Source organism: Sminthopsis crassicaudata, chromosome 3, assembly GCF_048593235.1.
Source record: "Sminthopsis crassicaudata isolate SCR6 chromosome 3, ASM4859323v1, whole genome shotgun sequence".
NCBI classification, from domain to species: Eukaryota; Metazoa; Chordata; class Mammalia; order Dasyuromorphia; family Dasyuridae; genus Sminthopsis; species Sminthopsis crassicaudata.
Genome location: NC_133619.1, coordinates 248,792,994 through 248,810,595, shown reverse-complemented (window position 1 = coordinate 248,810,595; position 17,602 = coordinate 248,792,994). Strand labels below are relative to the sequence as shown.

The window sequence follows — 17,602 nt, the reverse complement described above, 5'->3', positions numbered from 1 at the left end:
CCAGTTTGCCACGGTTAAAATATAGAGAGCTATATTCAACTTTTTGGAGAGAGAATGATTTATTCTTAATCACTTAGAGGATAAAAGGAGAATAGATTGCCTTCAGTTAATGTTAACTTTTTAGTTAAATTTGTTAATTCTTTTGAAGAAAGTGAACCACTATTCAGTTTTTTAAGAAAAGATATTAGGAAAGTAACAATATTTGTTCTAATTATCAGCTTGAACAATAACAACAAAAGTAATTAAAAAAAAAAAAAACCTGGCTAGAATTGAGAATAGATGATAAAGTTGTATACCCAAATAGTTGTATACCCAAATTAAGGATTTTAAAAAATAATTAAATTGATTGCATAGCTGCAATTTTTGTCAACTTAGAAATCATCAACTATCTAATTTTTAGCAATTATCTACACTAAAAAGAAGAGGCAGATAGAGTGCTAGCCCTGAAGTCAGGAGGATCTGAGTTCAAATCTGATTTCATACACTTAATATTTCCTAGCTGTGTGACCTTGGGCAGGTCATTTACCCCAATTGTCTCAGCAAAAAAAGAAAAAGAAAAGAATTTATCATCAACATTAGAGAGCTAATGTAGAAGTTAAAATTACTTTTAAAACTTGAGGATATGGCAGTCTATGATTTGATGTATTACAAAAGGACTTTTCTTTTTTTTCCTAATATGAAAGTTTAAAAGTGAGGGAAGGGGGAAGTTTCTAGTGAAAGTTTGAAAAACTTTTTCCCCTACACACACTATCTAATCTGTATGGATACTTCTTCCACTGCTCCCCCTTTATTATTCTCTTGTCCTTCCATAGACCCTCTTTAGAGGAACTTCCCTTTACATATGCACTGGAGACCTTCCTATTGTTCTTTTTAATATCTGGTAGGTACCATTCTAGCATCTGGCTATCAGGCTATTTTCTTTTCTATATGTCCAGTCTTATATTCATATCTTTTCTTAAATGATGTTTTTAATTATCCTTCTCAATGCAAATTAAGCTTTATTTCTTTAAACTGTCATCTTGATTTTTCTCACTGATTCATGCCTTATAACATTAGAGAAATTTTGTGTTTAAAAGATAGATTTTTACAGACTGAACAGCTTAGGATCCTGGAGCACTATAAAATTTCCCAAATACTATCTTATGGCAGTTTTCTCCTCCTCTCAGATCTAAGCCAAATTCACTGCCTAGGTGTAGTTCCCATTCAACATACTGAGTATGTTAAAGAATACAACGTCCTAAAGAATGGTGAGAATCACATGTCTTATACTAAGGACAGATTTCTGCTTTGAAAGAGGCATGTTCTTATCAGTCACAAAATAATATTTGTTAATGAAGTCACAATGTGCTATGTACTTCTAGAGTATTAAGGAATTAGGAAAAACTATGTTTCCATCTCCATTCAGCAGACAAATAGGAAAAAACCAGATTTAAACAAAAAATTTGATCTCCAACCATAGGACTCACGAGAAGCAGAAAAATGTAAAAGAAACTCTTGAGAACTGTATTTCTGTTGTGGATATATATAAAGTCCACATGTATAATTTGATTTTACAGATATAAGATAAAAAAGGGAAATAGAAATGGAAAGGGGCTAATGTAAGAAAAAGGGAAAAGGGGAGATAAAAAGAGAGAAACTACATCCCACGAAGAGGCAAAGGAAACCTATCATATCTGAGGGAATTTAGAGAGGGGAAGGAACATTGTGTGAATCCTACTCTCATCAGAGTTGTCTCAAAGAGAAGATAATTTGACATGTTTGTTTTATAGAGAATTTTCTCTCACTCCATTAAATGAGAGAGGAAAAGGGAAATAAGGAAAGGGTACAAGAAAGGAAAAGATTCAAAGGGAGGAGGAAGGGATCCTAAAGAGGGAGAGCTGTATGACACAAGTGGGGCCCATAAGATTTATACTGGGGAAGAGGTTTGGGGGGGGGGAGAAAAAGAAAAGTATAATATGGGGATAATATGATGGCAGGAAATACAGAATTAGTTATTTTAACCATAAAATGTGAATGGGATGAACTCTCCCATAAAGCGGAGATGGATAACAGACTGGATCAAAAGTCCACTGTTAAAGACATTAAATTAATACTACATCCTAAAGAATGGTGAGAATCACATGTCTTATACATAAGGACAGGTTTCTGCTTTGAAAGAGGCAGATGTTCTTATCAGTCACAAAATAGTATTTGTTAATGAAATCACAATGTGCCAAGTACTTCTAGAGTGTTAAGGAATTAGGAAAAACTATGTTTCCATCTCCATTCAGCAAATACTAGTAATGCAAATTTAAATATGTGCATGGCACTCTTAAGCCTCTTTTGTCAATGAGGTATTCTATGTAAGTGAATTTTCTGAGTAACTAATAAATATCCTTTAAAATTACCTATTTTTACCCAATTGTATACTTCTCTTAATTCTTAGAACATGCTGCATGTCAATTCCAATTCCTTTCATCTTTGTGAGAGATACTTTATTAAGAATTGGGATAAAGAGATGAAATTACAGTGCTTGCACACAAGATTATGTCTATATAGTTGAGGCACTTAAATAGTATGAATTTTGGTGTGCTTAATTATAAATGTATTTAAAATATTTCTCTGTAGGAAATAATGATACTAACATTTTCTTCTTGACTCAATTATTACATTCTCCTGGAAAATAATAACTAGTGCAAGGGCACTTATGTAGTGTAGTATAAAGTAGTTTGCCCCTATACCAAATGACCCCAGTATGTTATTTTTAATACATTTTGCTTTTTTGTAACTTTTATATCTTTCCTAACAGTGTCGGTATGTCTACCTCCAACACACTCTCTGGATTCAGCCTGCCAGTCAATGGAACACTCCTTTATTGAATTCTTCCAAACTCTGTTTCTTGGTAACCCTATTGCTTCCCCAAATCTATTTCATATTTATCATTTCTAGTGTCTATTGTATCACTTCATTTTGTCTATAACCTCTTCTAAGTAGGCACCAATATTTGGTATCTATATCAGTCTCATCATTTGATGCTGTACTTCAACTATATCCCCATATTACTTTTCATTTTTTTTTTAATCTAAACTATTGCTTTTGGACGACATAAAATTGGAAAAAAGTTTGCAAAACAAAAATCAGTGATGTTAAAATTAAAAGAAAAATTCAACTGAGAGGGGAAGGGAACTCTGGCAAATTTCTTGGACAAATTCTTTTGCTATCCTAAGTGAATATATGTATATATCCACATATATAAGTGTAATGTTCTTGAATTGTGAGGGTCTGGTCGTCTGTTCAATTATAATCCTTCTCTGGGAGGAGATCTGTAAAATCTTTTCCTCTGTGCGCAGGTTTCTTGGGAGCTCTGAATCTCCTCCAACTCTTGTCCTTTCTTAAATCAGACTGGTCTCCCAGAGCCCATTCTCTCAGACCCAATGCTGCCCTTCTTTTATCCTCCCAGAGAATGGGCGTGGGATAATGCAAGGGCTTCTGGGAAACATTACTTCAACCAATGAGCTTGCTCCTCCTAGAATTCCTAAGGTGTAAACTCCCTTTAAAGGCCCAAACCAAAGGTCTGAGCCAGAGAACTGTCAAGTCAACCTGAATTCTCACCTTGTCACTGTCCAGACAACCTGAGTTCTCACCTGGTAATCCTAACATATAAGTCTGTGTATATGTGTGTGTATATACATATATATTTTTTAATTGATAGAAATTTATGAGGACGAGCCATTCTTCAATAGATAGAAAATATCAATAGGCACTCTTCAGAAGGAAAAAAGGTAAAGTACCAATAACTGTAAGGGAAAAAAAATGCTCCAAAATACTTAGTGAAATACAAGTTAAAACCACTTTGTTACCTCTGAATGTTTATTGGATTGACAATGATAACAAAACAGAAAATTCCAATTGGAGGGAATGTGAGACACACGCTAATGTACTTTTGGTGACTCAGTGGAGTAGTTCAGCCATTTGGAAAAGCATTTTGAATCTATATCCCAAAAGTCACTGAACATGCCTATTCTTTGACCCATTGAAACCCTACAAAGCTTATATACCAAATAAACAGCAAGATATATTGGAAAGATTACTAAACTTTGTCAAAATGACATTTTGCCTCATAATCTTAGTTATATGAACAAGTTAAACTCTGGCATCAGTTACCTCATTGGACTTAAAAGCTTCTAAGGACCCTCTTATCTTTACATATTTATAGCCATTGTTTTTACTATAGCAAAGAATCAAAACCAGCAGTTTTCCATTAGCAGATGGCTAAAGAAATTATGACAAAGATAATACAATGTTATTGCACCCTAAGATGAAGAGAGAAGGGATTTAGAAAGACTTGGAGGAATTTATTTGGGATGATTGTCCCTATTTATTATAAAGTAGGGCTTTTATTTTTCTCTTTCAGAAGAGAATAAGGGAATGAGTAAAATGGCAACAGTAATACTTTAAGGAAGAAAAGAAAACTATAATGAATCATTGAAAAAAAAGGGGACAAACATGCAGGACAATTCTGAAGGTACCATTTTAAATTTGAATTAACCTTAAGGTGTATTTAGTGGGGAAACAAACCTACATAACAGAAGTATGTAGTTCATATTTAGTTTAGTCCACCACCTTTTTTTTTTGTTTGTTTTTTGAGGCAATCAAGGATAAGTGATTTATCCAGGGCTTGCCCAGGATGTCACCCAGTTGACCCTCTCCCTTTTTCACCTGTGGTTCATCTTTGTTGGTATTAAGTACATTTAAATAAAAACAAATTGTGGCATGTAAACATAATATAATTACAGTGCTCTAAGAAATGGACAACATGACAGATGGAGAGACTTCAGAAAGTAGTGAACAGAAATAGAACAATTTATACCAAAACTGCAGTTTTGTAAGGGAAAACAATTGTGCAATGCTTGAGAACTCCAATATGCTATAACCTCTTAGGACTCCATGAGACTGATGATGAAACATGATTACTACCTTTGACATAGGGGTGCAGAATGAGCCATAGGTATGTGTACAGAGACAGCCAATGTGTGGATTTGTTTTGTTTGATTACATTTGTCACAAAGGAAAAACTCTGTGTGAGAGAGAGTGAGTTATGGAAAACAAAAGGACAACTGATGATGGTGATTAAAAAATATATATGTAATACATCTCAACATAAAAAGAAAGTAGAGGGAACATAATATTGGAGCTACAGGGCTAGATGTAATAGATACTTAAATTTTTTAAATATAGACTTGTTAGAAGGACTATGCATAATTGAGATTAATATCTTCTATGTAATCTTTCTGTTTTTAAGGAAATGTTCATACTGTTTATCAAGTTCATAATAAAAAATAAAATTTAAAAACTAGGAGTTGAGAAATAGAATCTGAAAGCATATAGGGCTCTACTGCTCATGAGCTTTATTTTTTACCCTTTTCTTTGGAGGCCTCTTTGGATTTTGATCAATGTTCCAAGTAGTTGAAGCTCCTGTTAAGTACAGCTATTTCATTTAAATCCAAGAATCAAAAACAAACTTATAAAAAAATGCCATATTCCCAAATGTCACTGGGAAGGTCACATTATTGAATTTGGTTATCTTCTGTGGCATAATCACCACAGAAAGCTCACAGGAGCACATGATATTAGAATGATTATTCAAATAGAGTTTGACTTTATCCTTGTATATATCCTTGTGCTAGTTATGTAAGTACTCTGCCCACCTTGTTTTGGTCACAAGGTTATGCTGCTGTTCAGGGCCTTCTTCACTTTTGTCCTATCTTTCATGAGCCTGTTTGGGTTGGAGGCGCTGTGTGTGTTTAGCAAAGATACTGGAATGCTTTGCCATTTCCTCTCCAGCTCATTTTACAGATTTACTGAAGTAGAGTGGTTTCCCAGGGTCACAGAGCTCCTAAGTATCTAAGGTCAGATTTGAACTTCCTGACCTCAGGCTCAGCACTACACTATGGTACCATCTGTTTGCTTTGGCATTTCCTATCATGGTTGTTTTGTGAAGGTAAAATAACCAATTTCACAAAGGGAAGATTTTAATTCTCAGCCTTTTTAAAGATGCCTTTTCATTTGCTTTTAATTATATAGTAGTAATGACTGGTATTTTTTTTTTTTAAAGTAGTGAGTCACTACTGTAGGAGATAAAGAACTGAACTTAAAGCCAAGAAAGTCTTGATTCAGATCCCATCTCTAATTGGCACCATCTTTGTGGCTCTAGCGAGCCAGTCCTGTAACATCTCTGTTCTTAGAAACTCTTAAACATTGTTAAGATGCAGAAAATTCCTCTACCTGTGATTGATAAAGGGAATTTACCTGAGAGGAAATTCTAATCTATCTAGTCCCTATCTTTTTCAGTTATGAGATTTTGTTCCATTATATGTCTTTTTTTTTTTTTTTTTTTCCTTTTTCTTTTCTGAGGCTGGGGTTAAATGACTCGCCCAGGGTCATACAGCTAGGAAGTGTTAAGTGTCTGAGACCAGATTTGAACTTGGGTCCTCCTGAATTCAAGGCTGGTTGCTCTATCCACTGCGCCACCTAGCTGCTCTTCTTTATATAGTTTTTCTTAACTAGCTGTTTTGATAAGTGGAATTTCATCCAGAAGAGTAATATGCTAAATTCTAGTCTGAGACATTCTCTGATATGGTATCTCTAATCATGTGACAAAGAGAACTCAGTTGTCTTAGGTAGTTTTATCTTCTTATTTGGAACTCTTGCCAGATTTTATTGCTAGCATGGTTTCTATTTTCCAGCAATTCAATTCAACAATATCTACAGCTCTTATTTTCTTTCCTGAGCTTTTCTTGCATAATTAGTTATCTATTATATATTTTGAACTACTGTCTTTTAAACCTATATGCAAAATAAAATTTAATCTTTTTCCTCAAATTCACTCTTCTGAATTTTTCTATTGTTAAAGATACTGATTTCAGTCACCCATATTCTAAACCTAGATAAGGTATTCCATTCAACTTCTTGCTTATATCCAACTCTGATCAGTTTTTAAATTTTTTGCATGTTATCTCTTGTATAGGTGGTCTTACATATTCCCCACCCTAGTTCAGGCCTTCATTGCATCTAAACTAGGCTTATTGCTATTCTTGCAATAGTCTTCTAATTGTTTTTTAAAAATTATTCTTTTCTAATCCATTCTCTATTCAGCTGTCAAAATAATTTTCTTAAAGTGTAAGTCTGACCATGTCACTACCCCTATTCAATAAATTTGAGCAGTTCCTTATTATCTCTAGGAACAATAAACACTGCTCTATTTAGCATTTAAAGTTTTTTGTGACTGGGCCTGTTTCTGTCTTTCTTACTCTCTTTAATGCATTTATACTTGTTTTTCACACTGTTTCTCTTGATGACCCAACCCCTGGCTTGCCCTCAAGTCTGGAATTTTTGCTCTTCTTATCTCTGCCCCTCTGAATCGCTGGTTTCCTTCAAGATTCAGTTTAGATGCCACCTTCCGTAGGAGACCTTTCAGACTCATCCTAGCAGCTAGTTCCTTCCCTTAAACTACTTTATATCTTATGTAAGCCTATTAATTATCTCCCTCATTGTAATAATATAAGTTCTTTGAGGACTGAGACTTTTTTTATGTGTCCCAATGGAGTTTTGTGTAGGTATGGTTGGATGAAAAAAGGCTAAAAACAGGCTCGCTCTCCTCCTAGAGCTTACAGATTTAATGGAGGAGATAAAAATGTAAATAATGTGTACATGCAAGATATATACACAGAGTAACTGAGAGGTAATCCCAGAAAAAAACCCTATTTTTTAGAGGTAGGGAAGGGAATGAAGAGTGCTGTACATCTCATTTGATGCTCACAACCCTGTGAGGTAGGTGCTATTATCCCCATTTTATAGTCATGATTGAGTGACTTGCCCAGGATCACAGCTAGTAAATGAGCCTGGTTTTCCTGCTTTCATAGACAGCTCTTTCCACTAACTGCTTTTCCAGTGGGGAAGGGGAAGAGAAAAACATCTCACTGAAGGTAGAATTTATGCTTTTATGCCAAGTCTTGAAGGAGGCCAGGAGGTACTGGTATTTCTTGGTCAAAGGGAATGAACATTTTAGTCATTTTGGAAAAGAATATAATGTCAAATTCCTTCCTGAATGGTCAAATCAAATTCACTTACAATGAAAGCTGTCTTGTTTCTTGTATTTGAATACCCAGCACTTAAGGCAATATCAGGCACATAGTAAATACTTAAATGCTTTTTTTTTTTTTTTTAAGATATGTTATAAAAATAAGAAACTAATAAAATATATGTATTTATATGTACATTTTAATCCTTTTTCTCATTCAAAGTACACATGGAATGAATTCAACCTTTCCCCATTGTCACTGGTTGAAATTCTTACCTGTACTTAGCGTGTTTGGCTTTCTACACCAATTCCAACTTTGGCTATTTGCATCTTTTACAATCTTTGCCAATTTATTGGTTGCAAGATGAAACCTCAAGAGTTAGATTTGCATTTCTCATAATAATTTGGGAAAAATCTTTCATATGGTTGTTAATAATGTGCAATTCTTTTGAGAACTGTTTGTTCTTGTCTTTTGATCACGTTAGAATTGAATCCGTAACTTTACAACTACATTATCATATTTTGCCTCTACCTTATAAACTTTTGTTAATTTTTTAGAATCTTGCTGTCATTTTCTAATAGTCTGCTCTCTTACTTTTCCTTGTAAAAAAGTACAATTGAGCAAAATAAACTGGCCTACTGCGATGCTTCATTCCATATATGTAGTCAGTCTCAGACGTTTCTACAAATCAGAATGAAATTATTTTTCGTCATTGGTCTTCTGGATTCATCACTCATCACTGAATTTATCTGAATTTAGTCTTGCATTGTTAACCCCATTACTGTGGTTATTATGTGTATTCTTCTTATTCTGTTTGTTTCTGCATCCATTCAAGCAAATTTTTCCAACATTTTTTGAATTCTTCAAATCAGTAATTTGCAAAGTTCCATTAGTGTTTTAATTTACCTGATGTAACTAAAGGGGAAAGTTCATTAATCAATTAATCAATTATTAATTACTTTTCACAATCTTTTCTTGCTGTCAATATCAACTTCTAATTTAGTTCTTATTATGTTATGAAACTTACCTAATTTTTTAATGCTAAAGGGGAACAATGCAAAGATACCCTAAGTTCAATTATAGACATAATGTCTACTTTTTTAAACTAAATTATAAATGCTTAATTGCTTATGTACCCCATGGACCTGAACTCCTTTGGCTCAGGACTGTCCTAGTTTACAAAATTAAAAATGGTCCAGTTTGGAACTTTTAATAAAACAAAATAAAATATTTAAATTTTTTTGTACGTTAGCCTACAAAAGTTTAAAAGAATAGAATTGTTAAATTTGACTTTTGGGATTTATATTCCATGTAGTGCTTTTATTCTCAACAATTCTCAACAAATCTCAACAGATCTGAAGTTTCAGGTGAAATTTTCTCCATTTTATTGTATATCTCTATTTCAGTTTGTTAAGAAGCAAAGAATTTAGCAATCATCAAAAACCAGGAAAGAATTTAGAAGACCTTTAGAATAGCTTTAACTCTTAAGTGCTTGAGATTTTGTTGACCTTATTTGCATTTTGAAGCAAAACTTGATTAGAAATTGAGAAAAGTGTCATCTGCTAACTGCTAAAAATGGACAAAGTTCCCCCCCCCCCAACCCAGACCAGAATATAGGCTAATGGAGTCTTAATTTAATTTGTTAAACTAAATGAGTCATTTGTGTGTGTGTGTGTGTGTGTGTGTGTGTGTGTGTGTGTGTGTGTGTGTGTGTATGTTTCTATGGAAACTTATTTTTTTATTAAAGCTTTTTATTCTTCAAAACATATGTGTGGAGAACTCTTCAACATTAGCCCTTGCAAAATCTTGTGTTTCAATTTCCCCACAAATACACCCTCCCCTAGATGGCAAGTAATCCAATATATGTTAAACATGGTAGAAATATGTTAGATTCAATATAGCTTAGAGTTTTATACAGTTATTGTGCTGCACAAGAAAAATCAAATCAAACCAGTAAAAGAAAAAAGAGAGAAGCAAAATAAAATGCAAGCAAACAACAAAAAGAGTGAAAATGCTATGTTGTGAACCACACTCAGTTCCCATGGTTCTTTCTGGGTGTAGATGGCTCTCTTCATCACTGAATAAGTGGAACTAGTTTGAATCGTCAATGAGTCATTTTTTTAAAAATTCTTTTTGTTTTATTTCTAATACAAATTGTATTTATATAAGGCTTCCTTAAAAGTAGAATAAAATTTCTTTGGAATTACATAGAATTTTTAAATTATTTGATTTAGAGCTGCAAAAAGCTAAATATTGACAGGAAGAACATCAGACATAGTAATATTGTAATTTTGTCTTGTAATCTGTACTTTCCCAAGAAAATAAAAAGTTTATTTTTTCTTTACATTTTTGAGCATATTGCCCTTCCTGATTTCTCATCTCAGCCCCCATTGCTGAAATATTTCCAAAATGAATAAAAGTGCACATTAATTTTATCTTTAAAATGTGAGCTCTTTTAGGGCAAGGATCATTATTTGGGGGGGGGGGGTTGGGAGGAGGAGATAAGGAGAGATTATCCTTAAAGCATTAAACACTGACTAGTAGGATATCTAAAGTAAGCACCTTTAAAACTTGTTTGTCTAAGCTTTTATTTAAGAATTCACCAATTTAGATTTAATTAAATAGCTAAAAATCTAGCTTATCTAGTGTTCACAATTTGAAATGTTAGCTTCTTTATACAGGAGTTCTTAACCTGAGGTTACTGAGCTTATTTTAAAATTTTTTTCTTTTTCTTTCTGAGTCAATTGTGATTAAGTTGACTTGCCCAGGATCACATAGTTAGAAAGTGTTAAGTTGTAACTGATTTGAACTCAGGTCCTCTTGACTTTAAGGCTGGTGCTCTATCCACTGCGCCACCTAGCTGCCCCTATTTTAAAATTTTGATAGCTATGTCAATATAAATTATTTCCTTTGCAACTCTACGTATTTTATTTTATACATTTAGTGTCTTTTTGATGTGGTTGCTGTAGCAAATTATGTGTTTTGTAGGCATCAGATGCACCAGATAATGGGGTTTGGTTATGTGAAGAATTCATAGCCGGCATTCTCTTTGGCAAAAGGTAGGTTTATTTAGGAGGAGAAGTTACAGATAAAATTAAGAGATGCAATAAAAGAGTTGAGAGAGCACATAGCAAGGAAAGGAGTTTTTAATATTAAATGATGGAAAAGACAAGTTCCCTAGTGGAACTCACAGTTAGCCAGAAGAAAAGGAAACACCTCATGAGCTTGGAGCATGCCCTGTGCTGGCAACTATAAAAATGAAGAAAGACACCACAAGGCATGGAGGTATTTGAGACTACGAAGCCTGGTGGGGGTATGTGCGGAGAGAGACTAAGTGGCAGGAGAGAGGGGTGAGGGAAGATAACAAGAGGCACAATGCGGTGATGGACTAATCCGAAGGAGTGCTGCAGAGATGATGTGGGCCATAAGCAGATTTGGGACGTGACCGAGATCTCTGCTGGACACAGCAAGGTGAGGCCATAAGGTTAAACTGACCCCCCCTCAGTGCCCTTCCCTGTTAGCAATATGGCAATACTTCAGTCTTTCTCTGTCCACCGCCCTCAGCCATTCAGGATCTTATCAACTTGACTAAAAGAGTCTGTAATAGACAAAAAGTTAAGAACACTAGTTCTATTTATTCCTAGTCTTAACCCTGTGGCTTGTTCCAGCATTACTTTTTTGGAAGACATTAGTGCAAACCAGCATTATAGTGGTTTATAAGGGAGCAGAATTTAAGCTTTAAATTAAAGGGGGGGGGGGAATCTAATCTCAAATTCTGCAAACAAAAGCATTCCCAAAATGAAACGTGATTAAATCTGAGAGTTATTGCAGGGGGGTAAATTTTGAAGTCTCCATTAACTCGCCCTAGGGTGAATGTAATAGTATCTCAATAGAAAGAATTAACTCAGGTTTCAGAGTAGCCCTTTTGCCCCCAGCATAGGGATCATAGTTCATTAAGAAAGTCATTCTGACTTAGTTAACATAATTTCTAAGAATGGTCCAGTTAGGTCGTTGGGCTAAAAAAACCAAAACTGGATCCTGTCTGCCGGAGGCGGAGGAACACCAGTTTGTGATCGGCATAGTTTTCTGAAAAAGAGCGCCTCGGAACATCCACATTTGTAGGTAGGTAAATTAAGGTCAGGGAATCTCACTGAATACAGGTAAAGGTGCAAGTAGTAGTTGTGACATCTGATAAGGCAAAGCTCCCTCGTAAACCTTCTAGGATTAAGCCCATGCCTGTGGTGGCGGATAGTCACGTGGAGCCCCTTTACTCCAAGTGGCAGGTGAACAGAGCAGGAGAGTGATAGTGTATTTCAGTTCACGTAGTGAGCAAGCGTCAAGGGGTGGGGCGAGCTGACGGGATATGGGTCTAGGCGTGCCCCATATTAGCCTGCTGCGCCCGGGGATTGGCCAAAAAGGAAAGGAGGCGGGCAGCGACCACTTGCAGCCTCGCTTTGCTACTGCAGCAGCCAGCAGCCCCGGGGAAGCTGCGCGGGTTTGTTTCAGGGAGTGCATTTGCAGTCGGGCTAGGGAGGAGAAGGACGAGGAAGAGGAGGAGGAGGAGGAGAAGGAGGGGCTCGAGCCGATGACTTCACAACCAGGCAGCCCTAAAGCAGGCGGCGCCGAAGCTGCAGGTTCTTCAGTCTGCTAGGAGCTGCAACAGCGATAGAAGCGCCGGTGCTTCCTGCCCGGAGCCTGCTTCACCGGGAGCTCGCTTGAGAGCCCAGCGGCGCGGGCTGCTAGAGGCCGGATTCCCGGGATCCCGCGGCGTGGTTCAGGTGAGGGGCTGCGGCGCTAGGACAGGATAGAGGAAGGGGGCAGGGTCGTAGAAGAGGGGAGCGGCAGCGGCTGTGGGGGAGGACGGGGAAGAGAACAGCTGGAGGGTGGAGGAGGAGGAGGAGGAGGACGCAGTTCAGTCTACACCAAGAGACGGGGTGGAGCCGGGAAAGGATGGAGGAGGGCGGAATGTGGGCGACCCACGCGAGCCCAGCTGAAGAGGCGGGGACCCCCGGGGGATTAGGGTGGAGATAGATGCAGTCCAGGGGGTGGGAGTGTAGTGGAGGACTCAAGTGCATCCTTCATCCCTCTTTGAGTTGGGGGGAAACACTTCTCACTTTCTCGCCCCCCCCCCCCCCCGCTGTTGTCATGGAAATGATGCAGCTTCCCCTCCTGGTTTCAGGGTATTAAATGGAAATAAATAGATCAGCTATGGAGTTTACCTCCTCGCCCTCCTTCTCCCCCCTTTCTCCAGATGCTGTGTTTTGGTTGGAGGGGCGGGCGGAGGGAAAGGCCTGGGGCGTGTTTGGGGAAGGAGGAGGAAGAGGTGCTGAAGGAGGCTGGCTGGTTTCCTCTTGAGAAGATGGATTTTGATTGGCAAAGAGAGGACTCGGGATGCAGGATGTGGAGCCTGCAGCCCTGACCTATTTTGTTTATACTGATTCCAGGGCCTGGCATGCTGCACCTGATTTATGTATGTCACTGAGGACGGGCTTTATTAATACCAGCACAAAAAGTCTTGTGTGTGTGTGCGCGCGCTTGTGTGTAAGAAATGTGGATGTCATCTTCCTGTGTTGTGATTCTCCCTACTCACCTCCCCAGAAAAATCTTTTTTTGTATGCAGTGAAGACATGAAGAAAGTTGTGTTTTGTGTCCCTTAGTAATAAATGTTGAATATGTAGCAGTGAAACCTTCTTAACCTTCTGTGTGTCATGAATCCAGAAAGTCTTTGGCAGTCTGGTGAAGCCTGGGGACACCTCAAACTAATATTTTTAGATGAATAACATAAACAAAAATTCTGTTAATAACCCCTGCTTAGAGGTTTTCAAAATGTCCAGGGGTTTTGTTCCTTTCTGGATGAAAAAGAGCTTTGGAAAACAAGAATTGTTAGTATATTTATGCTTCTCTCCCCTTTTTCTTTGAGATAGAGTTCCACTTGAATTGTGTACTGATTTTTTTTTAAGCTGAGCTTCTGAATGGTGGAAAAAAATCACTAAAACATTTCTTGGGGGAAAAAGTAGAGGAAGCTCTATCTCTTTGTCTCGGTCTCTCTTTCTCTGTCTGTCTCTCTGTCTCTTTTTCCTTGTCTTAACCTCTCAATTGATTAAGTTGTTTTTTTAAGGCTACAAATTGTTGATTATTGAGTTTCATGATTGTAGGAAATTTTCACACTGGGAGTTCCTCATGGGGAAGGGGGAGACCACAAACATGTCCAGAAATTTTCATAGACTTTATAAGAAACATGTGAAAGCTTCAGAAATAATTTGGGTCAAAGCCACAATTGTCAATTTATGGGTTTTACCCTAGTTTGGTTAGTAGACCAATGCGAACATAAAAGTAAAGAAAATCCATTTTTATCACTTCAAATATGGAGTAAAAATTACTCATATTAATATTTTGGCACTTGGCTTATAGTAATTTATGAAATTATTTATCTTTTTATTTATAACTTCTGTCTCTCCAACTAGATTATTAACTCCTAGAGTTTACTAATTCTTCTATTTCCTGACATTAAGGTCTTTACCATCTTGATTGTTTTACTCTGGACATGTTTTAATTTTATAACTTATTTTCTAACTTTTTGGACTTCTAGCAACTGGTGTAGTACAGACAGTAGGTGCTAAATAAATTTTATTTTGATTATTGCCCCTTTAGAGTCAGTATCTATGTGTTTTAATATGTTTAATACAGAACTTGAATATGTAGGTCTTGCCAACAGTCTTTTCAGATATACACACAAAGATAGGAATTGTCATTTGTGATTTCATTATTAACAATAATGTGTACTATATTGGGAACAGTAGAACACTATATTGTATTTATTCCTTTACCCTGCCCCTCCTGCCACTTATCCTGTTACTTTTGTGGTTTTATAATGTTACTGTGTATGTGGAGAGAAGAGTTTCCTGATACCATTCTCTTAGCTCACTTTTGCATACTCAGGAGAATCTCATTGTAGCTTATATTATTTTGAGCACTGTCTTGGAATCAACAAGACCTGAGTTTGAATTCTGCTTCAGATATTAATGGCAATATACCCAGAACTCTAGTACCTTTATCTCTCAGCTTCAATTGTCTTATCTGTACAATGGTGATAATGACCAGTTTGTGGTCATTCAGTCTTTGCTTAAAAAATGATCAAGGACCCATTATTTTTTGAGGCAGCTCAATTATATTTTTATAGAACTAAAAGGAAATAGTTATTCTCCATTGATACTGGTTTTCCCTTCTGGGGCCAGATCAAACAAGCTCAATTAAAGACAATTGTTTCATTTGAATTAGGAGGAACCTCACTGGTCATCATTTAGTGTAAACCCTCTCTGAAAAATCTCTCTAGGAAAAGACATTGTATTATACTGGAAGTTAAGCTGCTGATTAACTATTTGTATAATTTTGGGCAATGTATTAGATATTTCAGACTTTTTTTTTTTTTTTTTTTAGCTTTAAAATAAAGGGGTGTAGAGACAGTGTAGGATGGTAGAAAAGGGCCACGTTTGGAGTCACGAGACCCGTATTCACATCCCAGTTCTGCCATAGTGACATGGTAACCTTTAATTTCTTTATGTATAAAATGAGGGGATTGGACTAAAAGTTGCCTTCTGACTGTAACTCTTGAGTCTCTGATCCTGGCTCTGTTCTGTGAGGTTAAATAAAGTAAGACTAATCCCTCTTCCATATAGGTCACCTTCAGATACTCACCCTTATATATCTTCTCTTCTCCAAGCTAAATATCCCCATTTCCTTCAACTAATTCTTCTATTTCCTGACATTAAGGTCTTTACCATCCTGGTTGTTTTACTCTGGACATGTTTTAATTTTATAAAATGTGACATCCAGACCTGAACTCAATATTTTAGATGAGATCTGAATAAAGCAGGATTATCATTTCTTTATTTCTGGATGCTCTGCCTTTGTTATACTTTTATTATAAAATAAGTATGAATTGGTTACAATATAGAACTAATGAGGAACATTGAAGAAATTTTTAATAAAAATGTCCTGAAGGAATTGTGTGATAAGAAAAGAAGATGGCAAGAATAAATCATGACAGGAACAGCTAGAGTGTTCTCTTGATATCCTTGCAAATTCAGGAGAAATTAAGGAAATTTTCCAATATGTTCACAAGACATGGACAAATGGCACCAAGGATGGGCAAGGGTTGTGAGCCATGTCATTGAAAGAATCTGAATTGTGAAGACTTGGTTAATTTGAATATTAAGTTGTTTCCTTACTACGACTTTGGAGGATGTGTGAAAATACTGGTTCTCTTTTATAGATGAGTAAAATGAAAGACTTGCTCAGTCACACAGCCATGAAGTAGCAAATCTAGTGTTTAAACAAGGTCTCCATGATCTTGCTCTACCAATTCTTTTTTTCTCTGGACTTAACCTTTCTGTTTTTGTAATCAGTCCTCATATGGTGTGATTTCTGACTCTCCTTGCCATTGTGATTATCCTCCTAGATGTCCTCCAGCTTCTTAAAACAACTTTTAAAAGTTGTGTCAACTGATACATTATGACATAAAATTGTCTTAATTCTCCACAATGGCATATGCCAGTAGAGTATAAGATCTGGCAAATAATGCTACCTAGAAAGAATTCACCTGTGGTACAATGATAAATTTTCTTTTCTCTTGGAATCAGCCTATAGTTAATTCCAGAGAAATTCATCACTAAATTAGGTTCAGGGTGATTTTTTTTCAGCCATAGCAACTTTTAAATGCCTCATAGTCATTTTAGAAAGATTGTGATGTGTGTCATTTGGAAGAATACATAATAATAGGAAAAAAATAATTGAAGTAGGATGTAATGGGGAGAGTTTGTGGAGGAGAAAAAGGGAATTTGTAGTAATTGTGAATCATATTCAGTGAGAGTTAAGCAGGAAGGGTGAGGACTGTATACAAGCAAAAAGATTAATAGGCTATATTAAATGTTATTTTACTTTTGTGATTTTTAAGTATTTTATACATTTTTTTTTTGTCACTGGCCCTTTGTCTAATCTTGATTTGTTTTCCAGTTAATGGTGGATTCCTTTTGCCCAGTTTGACCAAGCTTTCAGTCTAATATTAAGACCCATTATAAACTGATCCTAATTCGCCTTTTCCTACGTTAGAACTTAGATCCAGTCACCTGATTACGCTAGTCTTAGGAGAACATATTCTGCTTCTTCTTCCCCTACCTGGACTACCTTTTAACTTCCTAAATGCCTTCAGCTATTCCTCTCACCTTCCAAAGCACTTGAGGACTATACCATTCATTTTTAGCACATATCCCCTCTGCTTTACATTTATGTTGTTGTTCAGTCATTGCATTTTCACTCAATTTTTTTTTTCAGCTGTGTCTGACTTTTTGTGAGCTCATTTGAAATTTTTCTTGGCAATGATAATGGAATGGTTTGCCATTTCCTCTCCTGATCATTTTATAGACTGGGAGATAAGGCAGAAAATTAAGTGACTTGTACAGAGTCCCACAGCTAGTAAGTACCTAAAACCAGACTTGAACTCAGGAAGATGTGGGTTCTTGATTTCAGCATGGCACTGTATCAAC

General features: G+C 36.3%; 1 protein-coding gene across 6 annotated transcripts in view; it reads left to right on the top strand.

Moving 5' to 3' along the window:
* Positions 1-12,555: 12,555 nt before the first annotated feature.
* The window catches only part of INPP4A (inositol polyphosphate-4-phosphatase type I A), a 201,219-nt gene continuing 196,172 nt past the window's right edge, over positions 12,556-17,602 (top strand). For 5 of the 6 annotated variants that reach the window (XM_074300351.1, XM_074300349.1, XM_074300350.1 and 2 more), the window contains exon 1: positions 12,557-12,838. The gene's annotated coding sequence lies outside the window, so the exon portion shown is untranslated. Of the gene's footprint in view, positions 12,839-17,602 lie in introns of all 6 variants that reach the window. The other variant, XM_074300347.1, reaches the window with a different exon arrangement.